This window comes from Leucopleurus acutus (assembly GCF_964270905.1).
Source record: "Leucopleurus acutus genome assembly, chromosome: 1".
In the NCBI taxonomy this organism is placed as follows: Eukaryota; Metazoa; Chordata; class Mammalia; order Artiodactyla; family Delphinidae; genus Leucopleurus; species Leucopleurus acutus.
In genome coordinates this window covers 139,575,693-139,596,793 of record NC_139142.1, presented here as the reverse complement: position 1 = coordinate 139,596,793, position 21,101 = coordinate 139,575,693, and the positions used below count along the sequence as shown (strand labels likewise).

At 46.2% G+C, this 21,101-nt stretch overlaps 1 protein-coding gene across 1 annotated transcript in view; it reads right to left on the bottom strand.

Moving 5' to 3' along the window:
- Positions 1 to 21,101, bottom strand: part of THSD4 (thrombospondin type 1 domain containing 4) — a gene marked incomplete at its 5' end in the record, with an annotated part of 540,083 nt that overhangs the window by 481,145 nt on the left and 37,837 nt on the right. The gene's annotated exons all lie outside the window — the stretch shown is intronic.

The following is a 21,101-nucleotide window of genomic DNA, read 5'->3' as shown; positions in this document are numbered from 1 at the left end:
CACGTCCCAGTGTCTCCATGCAGTAAAGGCAACACAACTCCAGGGTTTCCCTGCTCTAGAACCAGATGCCTGAAGTCACACCCCTGCCACCTCTTCTATCAGTGTGACTGGGAGGTTTCTGAAGCGCTCTGTGTTCTAAAGAGGGATGGTACCTACCTACTTCACAGGGCTGTAAAGAGATTTAAGTCAGGATGTCCACGTGCAAAGCAGAGAGCTGGCACTAAACACATACTTGTTAAATTCATAATGATAACCTTTCCTGCTTCCAAGATGAATCAGGAGATTAAAAACATCAGAAAGTTTTAAAGTTCTATCCCGAGGGTGACTCTACACCCCCATTCACTTAACTGGTCATTTCACAGAGATCTACCATGCCAAGCAGGTTGCTAAGCGTGGGTACACTGTATTCCTTCATGATGCAGACAGGCTCTGAGCACCAGGTATATACCAGCGTTGAGCTAGGTCCTGAGGACAAGGAGAAAAGCACCCCAGGTTGCACGAATGTCCTGGCCCAGTAGCAAAGAGCTTTATGTAGCTAGGACAAGCCTAGGGAGGCTCCCCGGGGGGGACTGGCTGCCTGTCTGGGTGGGGTGGGGCTTGAGAAGTCCTCAGAGGAAGAATCAGGGTAAAAGAGCTGTAATTATTCAGGCACCCACTTGGTACCAGATAACACGTGTAATTTCTAGTCCTCACAGCAGCCCTGGTTACAACCATTCTCACCTTTCAGAGATGAGGTTTCCCACCTGAGGTTCACAGACCTGTTAACTATCCTAGTCATGTGGCTGCAGGAGAGTTTGGACTCGAGTCTCCCCAGCCTCCAATACCTGCAGCTCCAGCACTGCCTGCTCTCCCCCCAGCAGACAGCTGCTCTAGCGCTTCTGGATCCTTCCCCTGGAATGTCCTTCCTACCCTTGGGACACCGAGTAACACTATGACTTTCCTTAAAAAATGTGGGTTTTTCCAAATATCGTATATTAACGCATATATGTGGAATCTAGAAAAATGGTACAGATGAACCGGTTTGCAAGGCAGAAATAGAGACAGAGATGTAGAGAACAAAGGTATGGATACCAAGGGGGGAAAGTGGCAGGGGGTGGTGGTGGTGGTGATGGGACAAACTGGGAGATTGGGATTGACATATATACACCAATATGTATAAAATAGATAACTAATAAGAACCTGCTGTATAAAAAATAAAATAAAATTCAAAAAAAAATGTGGGTTTTTCAGTGAACCTCAGGCTTCCATCTGACATGCATAATTGCCTCCAGATTACCTTGGCTTTTTTTTTTTTTTTTTAGATATCGGGATTCATCAGCATTGTTTGGTCCAAGAGCTTGAAGACCATTCACAGTTACACTCCTCTGTCCCCACGATACCCCTGAGAGGTGAGAAGGTACAGGGATTGCCTTCCCCTTTGTGTGGAACAAACCCGGTAAGGCTGAACTCCTTCACAGCACGTGGGAATGAGACGTGGAGCTAAGATTACTTCAGAGGGTGGTGTGGAGGAGGAAATCCCCCCAAGAGCCTGAGGTGAGAGCTCAGAAAGAGTAAGCCACCACTGTAACAGTACTATAGTCACTAAAAGCCCTGCAAGGCTCAGCTCCAGGGTAGAGTCCTTGCCCCCAGGTACTCAGTTACCTTGAAGCCATGGGGCTTGTTTAATTGGGGCCACCTTCCTTCAATACATTCCAGGGCACAGAGGGGTCTCTGCATGACCTTGATAGCTTAAGCTGGGTTCCTGAAGGTTCAGGGAGTGACTACTGGAAGGATGAGTGAGAGAGCTGAGGAGTCCAGGAAGCAAACAAGCATCTCATCAGAGGTTTAAGCCCAGAGCTGGATGTCAGCCCGCCAGTCTATGGGCGCCATGTTCAGAGAGCCACGGCGAGAGGTCAGGGGTCATGTGAGTGGAGCCAGCGGGAGATGCAGAGGAGCGAGGGCAGGACAGAAGGTTCCGCGACAGGAGGGCTGCAGTTTCCTGACCACCAGTATGTGAGCAGCAGGCAGGACGATGGGCGCACAAATAGCAAATACACTCCACTCATCACTACTAAATTGGGAACCCAGGAGAGAAGGGTTATAAATATAAAACAAAACACAGCAAACAAAAACCAAGCTTTTGTTCTTTTTTCTCCTCCCTGACATACCCTGATTAATATCAAACCGATGGTGGATTCGCTGGGTGATTGTAAAAATAATCAGGCCATAGTCTTGATATATAAAGTAATCCCTAGAGTGTGTGTGGTGGGCTGAATGGTGGCCTTCCCCAAAAGGTATATGTCCACACCCTAACCCCCAGAACTTGTAAATGTGGCCTTATTTGGAAAAAGAGTCAATGTCGATGTAATTAGGTTAAGCGTCTTGAGATGAGATCATCTTTCTGGGTGGCCCTTAAATCCAATGACAAGTTGTCCTTAGAAGACACAGAGGAGAAGGCCATGTGACCAGAGAGGCAGAGATGGGGGTGCTGCAGCCACAGGCCGGGAGCCACCGCAAGCTGAAAGAAGCAAGGAGGATTCTCCCCTAGTTACTGGAAGGAGCATAGCCCTGGCAACACCGTGAGTTTGAACTTCAGGCCTTCAGAATTGTGAGGGAATAAATTTCTGTTGCTTTAAGCCACCAAGTTTGTGGTTATTTGCTACGACAGCCCTAGGAAACTAATACAATCTGTTGGTACTTCCAGGACAAGGAAGAAAAGCAGACAGGCGTTTGTTGGGCTCCTTCTCTGTGCCGGGTACTGTGCAAAGAGCTCACATGCATGGGGACGGGCTCTATGACATAGGCACCACGAGCTCCAGGTCACACTTTACAGGGCCCCTGAGCCATCCTGGGAGGTTGGTTATTTTTGTCCCTTTTACAGGAAGAAACTGGGGCCCTGAGAAGCTGTATAACTTGCCCATGTCTCAGTCTAGTGAGGGGCAATGACAGGACTAAAATTGAGGTCTCCTAACACCTACTCTAGCATTTTTTTTTTTCATGCAGCATGTTGCCTCCCTGCCTATGTTGTTGATGGAAAACAGAAGAGTAAAATGAGTAGTAATAAATCCACTTTGATAGTCTAGTAGGAGAATAATCAGGATAAACAAACAAAGGCAGAAGTATGTTTCTGGCACATTTGGGGACTTCAGTTACCCACCACTTCCTGATTGCTCATGAACATAGATAACTAAGGCACTGTCTATAATATTTGGCTCAGATGTGCAGCTAGCCTAAAAATCCACTTCCTAGAACTAATCCCACCCTTAATTTAGTTTCCTATTGCCAAACTGGGCAGGCTCCCTAGGGAAGGAAAACATGAAACCACATTCCATCCTATTCTATTCATAAGAATTCTCTAATTTATAAAGTTGAATTATGGTGAGTGACTTGAAATTCCATCTCAGTCCCCATGGTGGGAATCCAACCCCATGCTTCAGAATTGTATTTTTATAGTACATAGCCAGGGGAAAAAAAGAGAAACAGAAAGGAAGGAAGGAGGGAAATGCAGAGAAAGAAAGGAAGAAATATCGAAGAAAAAATGAAGGGAGGAGAGCTTTGCGTGTCAGCCTCCCAGTTCCATCAACCTCCCATCCGCCCCCTACGCCTTCCCAGTCCTCCTAGTGACCCTCCTCCCTCCCTCTTTTCTGATGGTCACGGAGTTTTCTGTGAGGCAGGATGGGAAAAATTCCAAGTGTTCTGAGACATAATATTCCTAAAATTAGGACTAACTCACAGGACCTCAGTTAGTCAGTGACAAACAGCAAAACCAAAGAATAAATCATGCTGAGAGACAAAAACCAACAAATAATAGAAACTCAAAGCCGTGTCAACTGCCAGCCTGTTGTCCCTTCCCCAAGACACTCACGACATGTAAAGACTGAAGCAGAAAACACGAAGCGCTTCTCAAATGACCCCCAAACTGCTGATTTCTTTCATTTATAAAGAGTCCTAACAAATCAGCAAGAAAAAGACAAACAACCCAATGGAAGTAGGTTCAAAGGGAACCTACTTTGAATGGGGAGTTTACAGTTGTTATGGACTGAATGTCTGTGTCCCCTCAAGGTTCACGTCTTGAAGCCCTAACCCCAATGTGATAGTATGTGGAGGGAGGGCATTTGGGAGTTAATTAGGTTTAGATGATGTAGGGTGGATGGGACCCCCTGATGGGACTCGTATCCTTATAAGAAGAGGAAGAAAGACCAGAATTCTCTCTCTTTCTCCACCATGTGAGGACATAGTGAAAAGCCAGCCATCTTGACTCCAAGAAAAGAGTCCCCACTGTGGAATCAAATCTGCCAGGACCTGGATCTTGGACTTTTCCCAGCCTCCAGAACGGTGAGAAATAATTCCTGTGGTTTAAGCCACCCCGTCAACGGTATTTTGTTATAGCAGCCCAGGCTGACTAGTACAGCAGGAAAATAAATACAGTACATATATGAAAACTGTATAATATCACATATAATCAAATAAATGCAAACGAAAACAACAGAATTCCATTTTATCTCTATTATATTAGCAAAGATTATAAAGTTTGACAATACTGATATGGCAAGAATGTTCCCTGCTGATGGGAGTCTAAACTGGGGCACTTCCTTGGAGGGAACTTTGCAATACCTACCAAATTTGAAATGTACATACCCTTTAGACCAGCAGCTCTACTTTCAGTAGTTCACCCTATAGGTACACTCAAAACTGGTGCATGACGCTGTATATAGAAAAACTTTTATTGCATTACTTTTTGTAAGAACAAAACCAAAAAAATCTGGAAACAACCTAAATGCCCATGAATAGGAGCTTGGTTAAATCCTCCCAAATGTAATCCATCCAAGCAATGGATTACAACTTACCTGTTAGAATGAGGTATTGATAGATTTATACCTGTTAAATTGGACTACCCTCCATAATATATTAATTAGTGAAAAAAATACCAAGAAGTAGAACAGTATTAGAGAATAGACCTATTTACAGGTATCACTAGGTTGAAACAAATAATTATTGATATTTGATCTTCTGTTATGAAAAGCAATATTCTGCTGTAAGGAAAGGAGTGGGTGATGAAGTTCACATTGGATGGCTTCAGCCTTCTAGGAAAGAGGTAAGATCTGCCACTGAAAAAAGGAGAGAGACAAACTGGAAGATTACAGAAAGAAGGTGTAATTAGGATGAGCAAAAATTTCCTTTCTTTGCCTGAACTGGTTTCACGTAAGCTCTCCGTCTGATATTCACAAGATTCATTTCAAGGATTTTTACTTCCATTTTGCAGATATGGTCACTGAGGTTCAGAGTGCCCTAGTGGATGAAGCATGGGTTTGGAAAATACACATAAGAAAGAATATACAGTTGGCCCTCCATATCTGCGGGTTCCACATCTGTAGACTCAACCAACCTTGGATTGAAAATATTAAGAAAAAAAAAAATACCAGAGTTCCAGAAAGTGAAACTTGATTTTGCCTTGACTTGGAAACTATTTACATAACATTTACATTGTGTTTAGAACTATTTATATAGCATTTACATTGTATTAGGTATTATGAGTAATCCAGACATGATTTAAAGTATATATGGGAGGATGCGCATAGGTTATACACAAATACCATGACATTTTATGTAAGGGACTTGAGCATCTGCAGGTTTTGGTATCCCTGGGGGTCCTGGAACCAATCCCCCACGTATCCAAGGATTGACTGTAATGCAGCTCTGATGGTGTTGTTGGGTAGATGAAATGAAGTAATGAGGTAAAGCGTCAAACACACTACCAGTCACCGAGGAGGAGCACAGAAGACCTCTAATTTTGTCCCTTCACTGGAAGAACTGACATCACCCATCAAAAGTTTTATAATGTGTAAGAAGCAGATCCAGCCCTCAAATAAAATTGGTGCTCTCTCCATTCCACTGGAGGTTTTAAAGAACAGAGGCAGGGTGGATGTAGAGGCAAGATAACAGAATTAAAAGAGAAGACTTTTCAAAGTACACATACCATGCCATGCCTTTTCCCCAGAGGTTATAATATGTCTTGCCTAGGATCAAGGGAAATGTGTACTTTGGATAAAATCCTCCAAACCTTCTAACAGCCCCCTTCCTTGTAGAAAAATGACTGCTTGATATTATGCTTTTCTAAATAGTCACTGTGGGGCATGAGCCAGGGAACAGAAAAAAAGGAAGGTATTCAAGGAAGTAGGAGAATCACGTTAGTCACATCCCTATTTAACTCGGGCCGTGCAAAAGAAGAGGTTGTAGTAGAACTGGAGTGGGGATTAAAATCCCCCAGAGATTTTGGGTTTGGAGATGGACGCTGTAACTAACAACACTGTGGAACCTGTTGTATGAAAGTTACTGTTAGGCAGGGATGTTTTTGTAAATGTATACTGATGGTAGGATGTGTGTGTAGGGCAGCCTGGCAATCATTCCCCTTTCCCTGGGTCCTCTAGGAAATCACCCCTCCACACTGGATGAAGTGTGATAGGAATGTCTGTCAGCTGAAGCCAAGGTAAGCAATGTGAGCCAACAGAACACTCCCTGGAATTTGAATCGCCAGTAAAGTGGCTGAGAGACTGCAAATGGCTTTGGGTCCTTCGTCCTGACCTCACTGCTTATGATCTGAGACCATTCTTGCTGCTCTCTGGAGTGTCCCAATGCCCACCTGCTTCCTAGGCTGGTTCCAATACATTTCCCATTGCTTACGTTAGTTTCTGTGGCTTGCAGTAAAGAACCCTAAATGGTATCTAAATGAGTGCAAATATTAAAATATATGGATAAAGTGTGGTAACAAAGACAGTGTGAAATAAGCTGGGTCTGCCTTTGGCACAGGACTTGGAGAGGAAGCAATGACTGGAATGACCAAAGGTGGTCCTGACTTGGCAGAAGCCTTGGGATTAAGGGGGTCCAGGGCTGGAGGATTCATATGGAGACAACAGTTGACCACAGTCAGCGTAACGAGAGAACCAAGGTCTCCATGAAACATGATGGGCTAAGTGAATAGGAGGATCACAGAGAGAGACAGCAAATGGGCTTAGAGGAGTTGGAAAAGCAACAATCTGAGCTATTGTGGCTGTGTTTTATTCCATCAGCATCTTTTTAAGGAAGACGAACATATGTGACTAAAATAGAAGGGTGGTCAAATAAACTGGAGCTTCAGGACTCAATGAAATAGCATAATCATGAATAATACAGAGCAATGCGGAAAGAGTCCCGTAATATAATACTAAGTGAAAAATGCCAAATACAAACTTGTAACTATACCATGATTATAATAATGTAAAGATTCTGTAGCATGTGAACAAAGCCTGGAAGGGAACGTGGAAAAATGAAAACATACGCTCTGTTACTGAAGCTGGTCCCCGGGTAAGTTTTCTTGTAATTTAAAAAAGTTCAGTCATGGTTACGATATTGCTTGCTCAATAAATAAAAATAAATAGATTAAGTGGAGAAAGATTCAGAACAGACTGCTGGGGGTTGGGGGAGGCACAGAATAGACCAAGAGTTGGTGGTAGTCGTCCTCACAGAAAGCTCTGGGAATTTCTCATCGCCACCAGTAAATCCATAACTAGCTAGGAACAGCTCTAAATGTTTTCAATGTATTTGGTTTTGGTACTAATGTGAAATCATGTAAGATTTCACTGATTTCTAATTTTCTTTCTACAAAATTAAACCCACCATCTGTTCTTCATAGAAAGCGAGTCACATGCAAAGTCTGACATTCTGAAGTCTCATTCTAGAAGAAACTGGGAAAAGGAGGTTTTGTTTTAGCCACATAACAAGTCAACACCCTAAAGCAAACATTACAAAAACACACCTTGGAGTTTGAGCCCAGAGAGCAAAGTTTTGGAACTCCAAGAGCACATGATAGCAGGCACACAGAAGTGGCAGCTCAGCTAGGACCTCTGTTACCTGTGCAGGAACATGGGGAGGTGGTGCGTCTTGATAAAGAAGCTCCAAACTCAAACCAGATCTCAGTTAAGGACCTCCACGATGGTTTCTCAGAGACACCAATTCAACCTTACATCTTAACCACCTATCTTGACTCTGACACAACACAGACTGCGAAAGCGCCTCATCTTTCCTCTCAGCATAACGTCAAGGCCGGCAGCTGCACAATGAATATGAGAATCTCACAAATACGGGAGACTGGACTGGAGTGAAACATGCTCAGCCTTGACCATTGTGTCAGAATCTCCCACAAAGTAGTTTATATATAAGGGAGTTCACCAATGCATTTCAGGAACAGTTAAAAGGATGCATTTGCACAAAGCCATAACAGGGGGAGGAGTGAGTGGAGGTTAAGGTAGAGAGAGAGAGATGTGTGGAAAGAGAAATATCAAGCCTGAGCTAAAGCATGTGCCCTAGAGAGGAAAATCCACTGACATACAGTCACCCAAAAGCTAAGCAAGTGTGAGTCTGGTTGCCCTGCCAATTCCAGCTCTGTCTGCCAGGCCCTCAGGCCCTCTCTCAATACCTGTGTCCTCCCAGTTGGTGAATCCTGACAGTAAATGATCTCAAATACATCAAACTCCACTATATCCGCTCACTATGGTACTGTGTATATACTCTGACTCAAACACTGGAGACGAACACAGAGATACCCTCGTCCTCCTAGCCCTAGTCCTGTGTTGTTTCTCCATGTGTGACCCACAAGGTACCCACAACATAATCAACCTCACGTCTATCTGAGACATGCAGATTCCTGGATCCCACACCAAACCTAGTGAATAAAAACCTCTGGGGTGGGGCCCAGGAATATGTATTTTAAACAAGCTTCCCCAGTGATTTGCATGCATCCTCTGGTTTGAGAGTCACTGGCCCCCGGATACCTCTAGGTGAAACTCAGAGGAAAGTGCTCAACTGAGCTTACCCTCTGGACTTTGGACCTTTACCATATACTGCTACTTCCTGAATCCCCAAATGCTCTAGCCACATTACTTTATCACCCTCAAATTCCCTGCTTTTTGGCCTACCCCTGCCACTTCTGCCATTCAAGTGGAGGCCAACCTGGAGCTTATCATATGAGACAGGAAAACATTCACAGAACGATATCTACCTAACATGGGATCCATGCTAAGAAGACTCCATTTGAAATGTACTTTTAAGAAAAGAAGTACAGCAGCAATAGGAACCGCAGAAAGATGAAAGAAGAGGGAAGGGAAGGCTCGTGGGAAACCCTGGACTGGCCCCTGTGTTCTGGTCCCAAGTCTGCTGTTACTCACTTTCTGATTTGGGGCAAGTCAGTCTGTGGCTCTGGACCTCAGTTTCCATATCAGTAAAATGAGCCGGTTGGGACTGATGAGGGCTGGGGTCCCTTCCAGTGCTAACAGGCTCGGATTTTTCCTGGAAGAGCACTGACATTCCTTGCCACGTACTGATTCGCTTCAAGTACCACAACTGAGAGGCAATCCCACAGGTTGTGCCCAGGGGTCCCCACTGCCAGCAAAGAGCAGGCTTTAAGCACAGAAGATCTTCCCTAAAGGCGGTGCAAAGGAGCCCTGGATGCCTTTCCACAATATTCAAAGGCAGGGCCCAGCCAAAAGGATGGAATGAGGTAAATATTTGAATGTGATCTACATAATTGGAAACACTCCCGCTTCTGAAATGGACCTGACTCTTTCATCACCAGCCACATGGAAATCATCCTCGGTTATAACTAGAAAATAACGCAGAGCATGTGCCTGGGTACCGAGGCCGCCCTGTGCTGCTGCGCAGTTACTCAGGAAACAGAAGCAGATGTCTCTGTGCACAGTGCCTGGGTGTGTTCTTGTGTTCAGTGGCAAGTCCATTTGGCCTCATGCTCTCAACAGCAATCCCCTACCTTCAACCCAAGCCAACCAGGACAGTCAAAATAGTGAGTAATTCACACAATAAAGAGTGCCGGCTTCTGGACCCAGAGGTTGACTTGGGGAACAGCAACCTTCCAGCAGAGAATTCTGCCTGGTGATTTGCCCAACTGCATCTGAGTCAATATCCAACGCTCCCCAGGAAGCAGCTGGGATCCGCAGGCCCCTATAAGGAAGGCAATTGGAAAGCACTCCCTGGAACTTGGCGGCATCTGGCGCAGAGCAGAGCACACAGTAGATGCTCTGGAAACACTCTGCTGAATAAAGGAGCCTGCACACGGGCTGAGATGGGACCCTACCTGGATTCCCATCTTCAGTCTTTCCCTTGTCCACTCAGGCCTCCTCGTGCCACCACAGCTATTTTCTTGAAATCTAGCCCTATTGCGTTACTCTCTTGCTTACCAATGTCTCTTGAGTTCTCACTTTCCAGAAGATGAGATCCAAACTTATTCCGTGCCGTGGCATTCTAAGCCTTTCATAAACTGGCCTCACCCTTCCTTTCCAGCTTCAACTCCTCCCCAGCCCTCTGCCCCACCCCCAGTGCTCTCAGCATGCACGAAGTAGGGAAGCAGGCCACGCCCCTTCTCCCCTCCTGCCTTCACCCTGCCGGAAGCTCAAATAGCTTCAAATACCTCTCCCTTCCTCCTCTTCCTGGGAACTCCTACTCAGCTCCAAAGACCTCTCCCAATCGGGTCAAATGGTCTCTCTCCCATGCTGCAGGGCCATTACCCACATCGCTCTCCACAGCACTCACCACGTGGCACTATAATGATCTGTGTACACAGCCGTCTCCCCAATAACACCGTGAGCCCTCCAAGGCAGGGATTATGCTTATTTATCTTTGTCTTCCATCTACTCTAACAGCACCTCTTACAGAGTCTGTCACCTGGTAAGGCCCTCAGAGAGTACTTGATGGATGCATGAATGAGCACATGGATGAATGAATGACGAATGTACCAACTGCTTGGTTTCTTGCTCTGTGAAACATCAAACACCTCCTCTCCCTAGAGCAGCATGTGCCACAGCTGTTCAGCCACTTGGGTGGTGATCTGTGATGCCCCTATTGTTTTCCTTGCTCCGTGTGCCTAAATGACAGTTCTATCTCTTGAAAGTAATACACTCAGTATTTGATCTCCTCGCTATCTCCTGCCTGTTGAAACGTTCTCTCTCCTTGACTCCAGGACACCATATTGCCCTGGTTTTCCTCCTAAGTTTGTAGCTGTCTTCTCCTCTTCTGTTATGTAGTTCTTCTTCTGTCTGCTGGCTTCTCCCCTTCTACCTGCCCTTCAAATATTAGGGCTCCATTCTTGGTTTTCCAATCTCATCCAACCCTTCTTACAGGGAAATACTGTAGCATCAGCAATGATCTTTCATGTTGATATCACCCTCATTAATGGGTAGCCCCAAACTCTCTCCCAGGCACCAGATTTACATTCCAAATCACCAACTCGACATACTCGCCAGGATGACGCATGGGCTTCTCATACTCAATATGTCACCTAACCAGGACCTGAATGCCTGCTCCATCTTCTGGTTCATCCAACTGGACATAAAGTCCTACTAGTCTGACTTCAAAAACATCCCTGGACCCTGTCCCATTTCCTCCATCCCCACGGCCCGTGGTTGGGTCACGGTCTCACTCCCATTTGCTCTTACCTCGTCTCTATCCATCCAATCTCCCCTTCCCCCACTTCCAGAATTACATTCCTAAAAATCACATCATCCAAGACCCATGATTATAGACCTCCCGGAGCTCCCCTCTGCCCCCCGAACTACACCTAGTCCCCCCAGCCTGGCTCACAAGGCCCTTCACTCTTTGGCCTCTCCCCGGACCTACAGCCTCCCCTGCCAGCACTTCCCTATTCTTAACTTCTCACTCAACCACCCCAAGTCTTTACACCACTCTGTGCCTCTATATGACATGCCACTGGGCTCAAAAGTCCTCCCTCACCTCCCACCCTTACTTCACCTGATCAATTCCTGCTCATTCTTCAAGACCCTATTGGAAAGAAGAACACCCTCTTTAGAGACTACCCCAACTCTCCAGGCAAGGATAGCTGCTCTGTCCTTTAGGCATCCACAGAACTTTGCACACACTTCACTATATTCCGTTATAACTTCTTTTTTGATGTGTCTCATACCCCAAGTTGTGAAACAAAACCAAGTATAAATTTTTTACGCTTACTTACAAATGGAATAAGTACAAAATTGAAAACAACCAACAAAATCAAATTAACAATATTAATTTAATGTGATAGATAGTTAATGAAACTAAATAGACATTGTAGGGTGTGGTGTAGGACATACTTAAGTCTTTGAAGTTTCACTTATTGACTAGATTCTTTTAAATTTGAGCAGGATGGACCATCATTTGAGTTGTTATTTTTTCCTTTTGAAAAATGAACTTGTTTACACCACCAATCCATCATTTAGAAGGGGCAATCTATAAGGCTGAAAAAAAATTTAAATGCTGCTTAACGAAAAAAATTCACTATTATTTACCACTGTATTTACTATGAGTGAGCTAGTATGATCTGGGTCACAAAAGGCAGAACTTGTGTATACAGCTGAAGGTGGACATGGTTCTGAATCTCTACAGGACAGGGTCTTTGGAGACTGGCACCCCAGAAAATGTAAAAATCTTTTCTCACTAAAATGGAGGTATAAACTCATTCACATTATCCAGAATAGACTTATGCTTTTAGGTTCTCATCAAAATGAAAATTCTCAACTAAAAAAACCTAATTTAAGTTGCAGTTCACCAAGAATACACCCAGGATTCCAGGGAGCTATGGGTCCTTGGCTTATAAAACACTGTTTTAATTTTAAAGAAAAACGATGACGCCCAGAGCCAGGATTTGACCCCAGGCTGGGCTGATTCCAAAGCTCAGACTCCTCTCTCTGCCCCTGCTTCTTAATTCTCAAGAATGCTATGAGGCCCAAGTACTGGGTACCAAAGAGCTTCATAGGCCATAAAGTCCTATACAATGGTGAGCTTAGGTTATTTTTATTTATATAGGTCAAAGGAAAATACTTTAGAGAAGGAACTGGCACATGTTAGGAAATGTCCTCTCTTGCACAATACAATGCCTCTTTAAGGAGATAATATTTATATCAGTTCCCTCCGTAGAGTTAACAGGTTACAACTCAAACCTGATATTATTTGATTGAGGAGGGAAAGCTATTATTACATGCTCCATGGGAGCAGGTGAGCAGAAAATCGGAACCTCTCAACAAAGGAAAAGATGCTGATTATCAGGGGCCCATGTGCAAATGCAATTAGAAAACTTCTGTTTACTCAGGAACACCCAGGGGCAGCCATCCCTGAAAGAGGTGCAATAATATGGGACACAAACAAATTTTCTGACCATATCATTTACAAAGTCCAGTTGAATTCCTTGGTTACCCTTTTGAGATCCTTCCAATCACATCCAATGACCTGTAAAAATCTGTTTCTTGGGCTTCCCTGGTGGCGCAGTGGTTGAGAATCTGCCTGCCAATGCAGGGGACACGGGTTCGAGCCCTGGTCTGGGAGGATCCCACATGCCGCGGAGCAACTGGGCCCGTGAGCCACAACTACTGATCCTGCGCGTCTGGAGCCTGTGCTCCGCAACAAGAGAGGCCGCGACAGTGAGAGGCCCGCGCACCGCGATGAAGAGTGGCCCCCGCTTGCCGCAACTAGAGAAAGCCCTCGCGCAGAAACGAAGACCCAACACAGCAAAAATAAATAAATAAGCAAATGTGGGGTTTAAAAAAAAAAAAGAAAAGGAAAAGGAATATTATAAAAAAAAATTTGTTTCTTTGTGTTTAAATAGCATTTCTTTGATTCTTCTAGAAAGAGAGGCAATTAATGTCTACTAAGGCCCTACCATGTGCCAGGCACTTTACTAATTTACTTCACTGAATTCTCAAAGCTGGCTCCGCCTCACCAATCAGACCTTAATTCAAATGTCATCTCCTCAAAGATGTTTCCCTGCCCACATCACCTAAAGTAGCAAGTGTATATGGGCACACATGTACACACACACACACACACACACACACAGAGTCACTATCGCATTGCCCTGTTTCACTTCCCTCATACAGTCTGAAATGCTCTTATTTGCTTGTTTGTTTATTGTCTGTTGCTCCCATCTGGAATAGCTACGCCTCCTTATATGTGAGGACCTTGCGTCTCTTTTTCACCTCTATTCCCAGGCCCTAGAGCAGAGCCTCATACGTAGTAGGTGCTGAATGGTTGCTGAATGAATACACCCTTCTAGGTAGGAAATATCATGCCTCTGTTATAACTGAGAAGCTAATATATTCTGCTTAAGTTTAGGCTCTAGAAAGTGATATAGTCAGAACTGAAACTCAGATCTACCTGCTCCAGGAGCCAAGATGTCCACTCCCCAACCTTCTAACTGGGCTTGTTAGCCGTGCACCAGACATCCCAGAAAAAAAAGATGTGGCATCTTCCCCAACAGCCAATTTTCTCAGAGTTTAAAAAAAAACAGGTGTATGTGTATGTAAATTTTTTCCTGATGTTAAGTAATTTAAAGGATTGTTTTAAAATTAAAACAATCAGTTGTATTTGGGGACATGATGTCACATTTCCAAGAAAGTTTAAAGATAAAAGTAGACTTCAAGGAAATGTTAAGCCTTCAGTAGGCTACTTCAGGCTACTCCAAAGGCTGTATTGTGCATGACTGTGAACGTGCGTGTGCGTGTGTGTGCAAATATTCACACTCTTCTAGTGGGACGTTTTGGGGGAGACATTTGAGAAGCCCCAAACTGTACCGGCCACCACCCAAAAGTACTGGAGTTGAAATGATTTAGCAAAGAGAAAAGTAATAGAGGGATAACTGTCCTAAACAATGATCTTCAAGGTCACGAAGGATGGTGCTAGAGAGAGAAAGGTCAACAGACCTCAGCTAAAGTGGTTTAGGTGACAAGGCAAAAGCACAGACAAAAGAGACAAAAAGAGACTCCAAGGGTGTTCAAGGGTGGTCGCAAAGCCTCCTTCGCAGAGCAGTTCAAAATAAAACAGACTTGTCTTTCTGGGATGGCGTAGGTGTGGTCCTGCCTGAAAGAGAAAATCTCAGGAAATTATTTCCATCCCAAGAACGCTATGGTCTAGACCACCAGCGGCAGTCAAATTGGAAGCTCCCACCACTGTTTCTGGAATGGTAAAAAAAAAAAAAAAAAAGCGTTCCTCTTAACAGTCTCTGGCTTGATCTGAAACTTCTGCCCCAGACATTCATAGAAAATGTCACCTGGTGCAGAGTCCTTGCTCAGGTGAGGAACAGAGCCCTCCAGCAGTGCCCGTCCCACGGAGGTGGGCTCCTCCCGTGTGTTGGGGGAACCAGGATGTCTCCCTGACCCGTGGATGTGAGTCATGTGGACAGCCCCGGAAGGGCCTCCTCTGCAGCACTTGTGTAGGCTTCCCCAAACATTTAAACTCTCCCTGGCTCTGAACCAAGAATCCCTCTCAGAGCCAACAGCGTACAGCCCATTAAAAACCCTGTGCAAATGCAAACACTCTCTCCATTAGACAAGGAAGAAACAAGAACCACGTTTTGGGACCATGCTAGCAGTTGTTGAAATCAGACCAGGGGCTAGAGTCCCTGAAGAGGAAATATCACTGTATTAAAAACCACAGCTATTTACAATGCTCACAGTCGATTATGTGGGAGACCAAAGGTGCCGTAGGAAGCGCTGAGAGGGCAGGCGGATCCTGCCACTTTCGGGGCAGTTCCAGTGCGGGGAAATCAGAGGCACCTTTGGATTGTCAAGCTGTTTGAGGCTTGAGACCCGACGTGTTTGAGGGTAAGAATACTACATTAGTATAAATTCATTTAATCCACACCCCAATCCTGGGAGATCAGCATCAACCTTTTATCCATAGGAGAGTCATTAGTCTAATTGGTTAGAATCCCTTATGCTGCCTGGACCACATTTATTGGCAAGCAGAGGTACCACTTTGAAAGCCTCCATCCTCTGGCTCTTTCTTCCACAGCATGGGGTCCTCCACCTCTTTCTTTACAAGCTCTTGAGAGTGCTGTCACTGCTTTGGGCTCACAGACACAGAAGGTTCTATGCAGGCCTCACATCTAAACTATATAATCCACTTATGCTTTGTCAGAACTCTGCACTGGGAGCCATTAGGCACTGACCCAGGTAAAGTGTTTTCGGGCATTTTACTCACAAAATAACTCTTACTGTAAATTGGATATAATGGGGATGATTAAAAATGAGCACAGCCACCATCACACGGATGGTGGCCACGTGAGATTCCCGAGGGAAGCCAGCCAGGGGCGCGGGAGAAGCCAGCGCTGCTCCAGGTGGGCACGGCCCTGCTTGAGGTTTGCCAACAACACGGCGTCTTCTCCCTCTGAGGGAGGCGGCTGTAAAGGGAGCTGCATATCTTATTTCAATTTTGTACTTTATTGATTATAACAATGGATCATGATAACAATGGCCTACACATTTTACCAAAATATACTCTGCGACCACTAATAACCCTTCATTAATTCTTACAGAAAAAAAAATTATTCTTGCAAGTATGAAACTCTCAAACACTTAACCCTTTTGTTCCTTCGAAGCATGGCTTTGTTGACTTGATGTTTAGCACAAAACCCCTCAGGCAGATAACTAAGGCATCAGAACAGGACACACCATGCTCTGTCTCCCACCTGCTACTGTTGCCGGGGTCTCTCTCCCATGGGAATCCCACAGGCAGGAGTCAGGCCTTGCAGCATCTCTGGCCATAATACCGTTGGATGACATGACAAGCTCGCCAGGACCCAGTGCTGACATTCCACACAAGGTGATCTAAGTCACACGGCCAGCGAGAGGCTGAGCCAGGACACCAGTCCAGGATTTCTCATGCTCTCTCCACCACCCCTGCCCCCAGTCAACCTGCCACGCAAGGTCAGGGACTCTGCAGACCAGCCTGTCTGGGACAACAGGGACTCAGCAAACCACAGACCAATGTGAAGAGTGATGGGTTTCTGGTTGAAAGAACAGCCACAGAAATGAAGGAGGAGCGCGCTGGGCCCAGGAATGTGGAGGGAGCTGGGACATGTCCTTTGTTCCCCCCAAAACGTGGGGAAAGCTCCAGAGGCCTCTGAAATACTCACGCTGCTGTTGTTTCTAGAACAACGGTTCTCAATCAGGGGCAATTCTGCCCACCAGGGGGACATTAGAGAGTACCTGGACCCATTCTTGTTTGTCACATTTGAGGGTGTGGGGGACACTACTTGTATCGAGTGGGTGGAGGCCAGAGGTGCTGCCAGCATGCTACAGTCCGTGAGACAGTCATCTCCACCCTCTGCTCCCCAGGCACCTTCACAGTTATCTGGCCCAAAATGTCAACGGTGCTGAGGATGAAAAACCCTGCTCGGGAGTAAGCCAGGGATACCCTGACACGACTCAGCCTTCCTCTTTGCAGACTTCCATCTCTGGCCTGTGTAGAGCAAAAGAATCCGGACCCCAGAGCACCAGCACCGTGACTGAGAGGAGGAAGGGGGTGGGATACAAAGTGAGAGGGAGCAAAGGTCCAAAAAGAAAAGGTCCAAAGGGAATGGGAATGTGGGAGTGCACATGTGAGGGACCCCGAGATGTATCCCCGGCCCTGCCTCTAATATCTCGCGGCACCCGTGCAAAGAGCCTGGGCAGGTCAGTTTGGTTCTTGGTACCTGGCGAGTGGATGTTGGTATGCGTTCATTTTAAACAAGGTCACAAATAAAATGACACATCAGGGGATTTCCAGTGAATCTATTAATAGGGGAACTGCTTACGCCAGTTGATTAAAGTTGATACTACTGAGGTTCAATAGGGAAGATACCCAGACTGGAATCGGTCAATCGGAATGAAAAGGAATGTTGCTCTGACCCATCAAATGGTTGAGGCAGGGCCCTTGGAACGATCGGGCTGTAAGTGAATTTTTATTTAAAGGCACCTAGGTCATCCGTCTCGGTGGACGGTGGTGTGCCCCTACCTGCATTGCCGAGAGATTTAACTCAACCTAGAGCCCACATATCCCAGCTGGCCTTCTCCGGTGCCGGGCGTCCCTGGCCAGGTAGAAGAGGGAGACTCTGCAAGGTTAGCAAGTTTCTTACCCTGGATGTGAGCATCCTTCTGACCCGTTCTACCCTCCAGGCCCAAAGCTCCAGCTGTGACCCATTCCTCCAACCATCTGGGAAACTGAGGCAACAGTCAACTGCGGGGGAGGAGGGAGGAGAAGGGATGGGTGACCCCTGAAGGCCCTCCCAGCCTGAGACGCAAAACTCTCCATGCCCTGGATATAGGCCCGGGGTGACTGACGGCAAAGAAAAGGGACAGAGCTGCCTACCAGGAAGAGCTGGTGAAGGAAGCAGTGTTTGGGCAGTGCAGCCTTCCTGTGCCAGCCTCACAGGGCACCTTGTTGGCCTTTCCTGTCCCTCTTTGATCTCCCCCTCCCCCAACATCCTCCAACTTCTAGGTCACACATGGATTCCTCCGGGAGCCCTTATCTTTGTGGCATCAATCCCCCGCCTCCAGCCTCTACACCCCAGTGTCCCAACAGTGCCAAACAGACGTAGAGCCATACCCCTAGCCCCCTTCCCACTTCCCAGTCCCCAGCGAGGCTGTGCTGGGGGCAGCAAGGCCCTCAAGCAGATAAACACAGAGACCTGCAGCCCTCGGGCCCCCAGAGGACAAAGGGCCAGTCCACTGGGCCCATGGTACATCCAGCTCATCTGTGCTGTCAACCTTCAGAGCCCTTGGGGATCCTCTCGTCTGCCACGGAGCACTCCCTATGTTTCCCGGGGCGTGGCCAGTGAGAACACCACCAGCCAACAGAAGGGGGCTCTGTCTCTGTCTGAACTTGGGGAAGAAAAATGAAAGGGAGCTCTGTTGGAACATCTGGGCCAAAAAACACATTAAAGGACGGGAAGTTCTAGAAATAGGAGATTCTTTTCAGTCCTGAAAAGCCACATGAGGCAGCAGAAATCAGGCCTGATTGACTGAACAGCACAAACCACTGAAGAGAGGATGCCTTCCCAAGGCAGGCAGGCTTCCCTGAGTCTGGCAGGCAGACCCTCAGAAACTGCCCTTCGTTCTCTTATTTGTCATTATGAGTTCCAAGCATGATCAAGCAAGCACACCATTAAGCTCCAGGTACTGGGTGAGTGTTGTACATGCATCAGTTCTGAATCCCAGAACAATTCCCAGCAGCAATACTTGCTCGGGGGTACGCTCATGCTATAGACAAGGAAACGGAAGTTCAGAGAAGAGCAATCTTGCTAAGTGGAAGAGCCACGTTGCAACTCAGGTCCGTTTCAAGGTTTCCTGAGCCTGTCAAGAGCAGGGTCTTGCCTTTTTCTACTCTCTGCACCAAATACAAGGCCAGGCCCATGGAAGCCACTTGCTGAGTGCATGGTGAGTTGAACTGAGCCCTCCCGAGTTCAGGCAGGAGCATGCATCTTGCCTTCTCGGACATGTATGACACCTTGACAACTTACTTGGGACCACCTCCGTAGCTGGTTTCTGCCATGCACACCATGATGCCATCCTTGTTCCTCTTCCTGCTTCTCTGACAGCTACTTCCACTGCCATTCCTCATTCTAACTTCTTCCAGAATCTACCCCTAACATAGGAGGCTTTCTCCTTTCCATGTTCCTATTCATTCATGTTCCCAGTTTGTCTACAACATGAGTCAGAGAAGATGACTGACTTGCTACCTGGCATGTCTGCCGCTACCTTGATTGTCACATTCCTTTCTTTTTTTTTTTTAAATTAATGGCTACAGTTATATAATATATCCTACTCCTGATTTGCCCCTCCCCCCTTCCCTCTCCCCTTTCGTAATCACTAGTTTGTTTTCTATGTCTCTGTGAGTCTGTTTCCTTTTTGCGTATACATTCATTTACGTTACGTTTTAGATTCCACATATATAAGTGATATCATCAATTGTCACATTTCTGAAACTCATCACAATACCTTCTCGCCTCGCCTGCTCACGATCACCTCCTCCTCATGACACTTGGCGTCGGGCGGCTGTACTGCCTCTCTCCCAATATCCGAGGCTACAAAATGGAACCATTATTTTTCCCTGAGTCTCCTTTGCCCTTCGAACCTGGTCAGTTGCCAAGTCTTCTTAATTCTTCCAGTCATGTCTTTCATCTGACCCTTCTTTTCAATTTGATTTTAACTCCCCTAATTTGAATCCCAAATTCATAATAAAAGCGCCTCACCTACTCCAGCCTGGGCTTTGAAAGGCAGTCCTGAGTTCAAATGCTGGTTCTGCCGTTTACAAACTCTGTGACTCTGGGTGGGCTATTCAATATGGATAAGTCTTAGTTCCCTCATTAGTTAAGTGTACTCACTCTGTCAGGTTGTTGCGTAAGATAGAAATCATATGCGTACAGAGCCTAGTACCTAGGGGATGCTCAATAACTGGTTGTTATTATTATTATTACCATGAGTTTCCCCGCCACCAGTGTCCCCCATTGCCCTCCACCCTACACACACTCCAGTTGACAAGAGACACGTCCTCCCTACCTGCCTCCATCTACTGGACTCTTCCCAATTCTGCCTTCCCAAACCCTCTGGATCCCAGCAGAGATGCTGCCCTTCACTGAACTCAATAATGCTCAGCTGTCTTTTTATCTTTTGCAGTAGAATATACATACCTAAAGATTTTAACATTTCTTGCCATCTCCTATGGACTGAGTACTGTTAGGTACATTCACAAACATTACTGCTTTTCCACCTTCTACAATGGAGTAATGCAATTCCTTGCACATAAAACTAGTCAATAAATATTTACTGATTGAAGAAAGCAGTGCCCCGTGAGAGCATGGAGGACACATCCCACATGGTGAAGGGTGATAGACAGGGTTCCAGCCCCCTCCTGGGCTCCTGCATGCCGGGCTGTTTTGTTCCTCTTCCTGCGCCCCTGGAAGCCTCTAGCTCTCCCCAGAGCAGCGTTTCCAGTTGGGAATCCAGGTGTAACAGCCCACCAGGTGACGACTAGCCATGGTTTCCATGCCTCTGCAGTGAAGCCACTGCAGCGGGTCTTAGGATCTCACAGTGCAAACGTGAGCACCCCAAAGTGGATGCCACAGAAGACCAGGAATGGCTGGCGTCCAGGAAGCAGAGGCATGCACAAGTTTTGAGACACTTAAAGGGTACTAAAAAGCAGATGCAGCCTTGGACTGGTAGGATCGAACTGGGTTAGTGGGGCCTCTCCAAACAGGGCCTACATTCAGGGTCAAGCCTTGGTTCAGCAAGAAAATGAGTGACAAACAGGAATGGGGCCCAGTAAGGCAACAG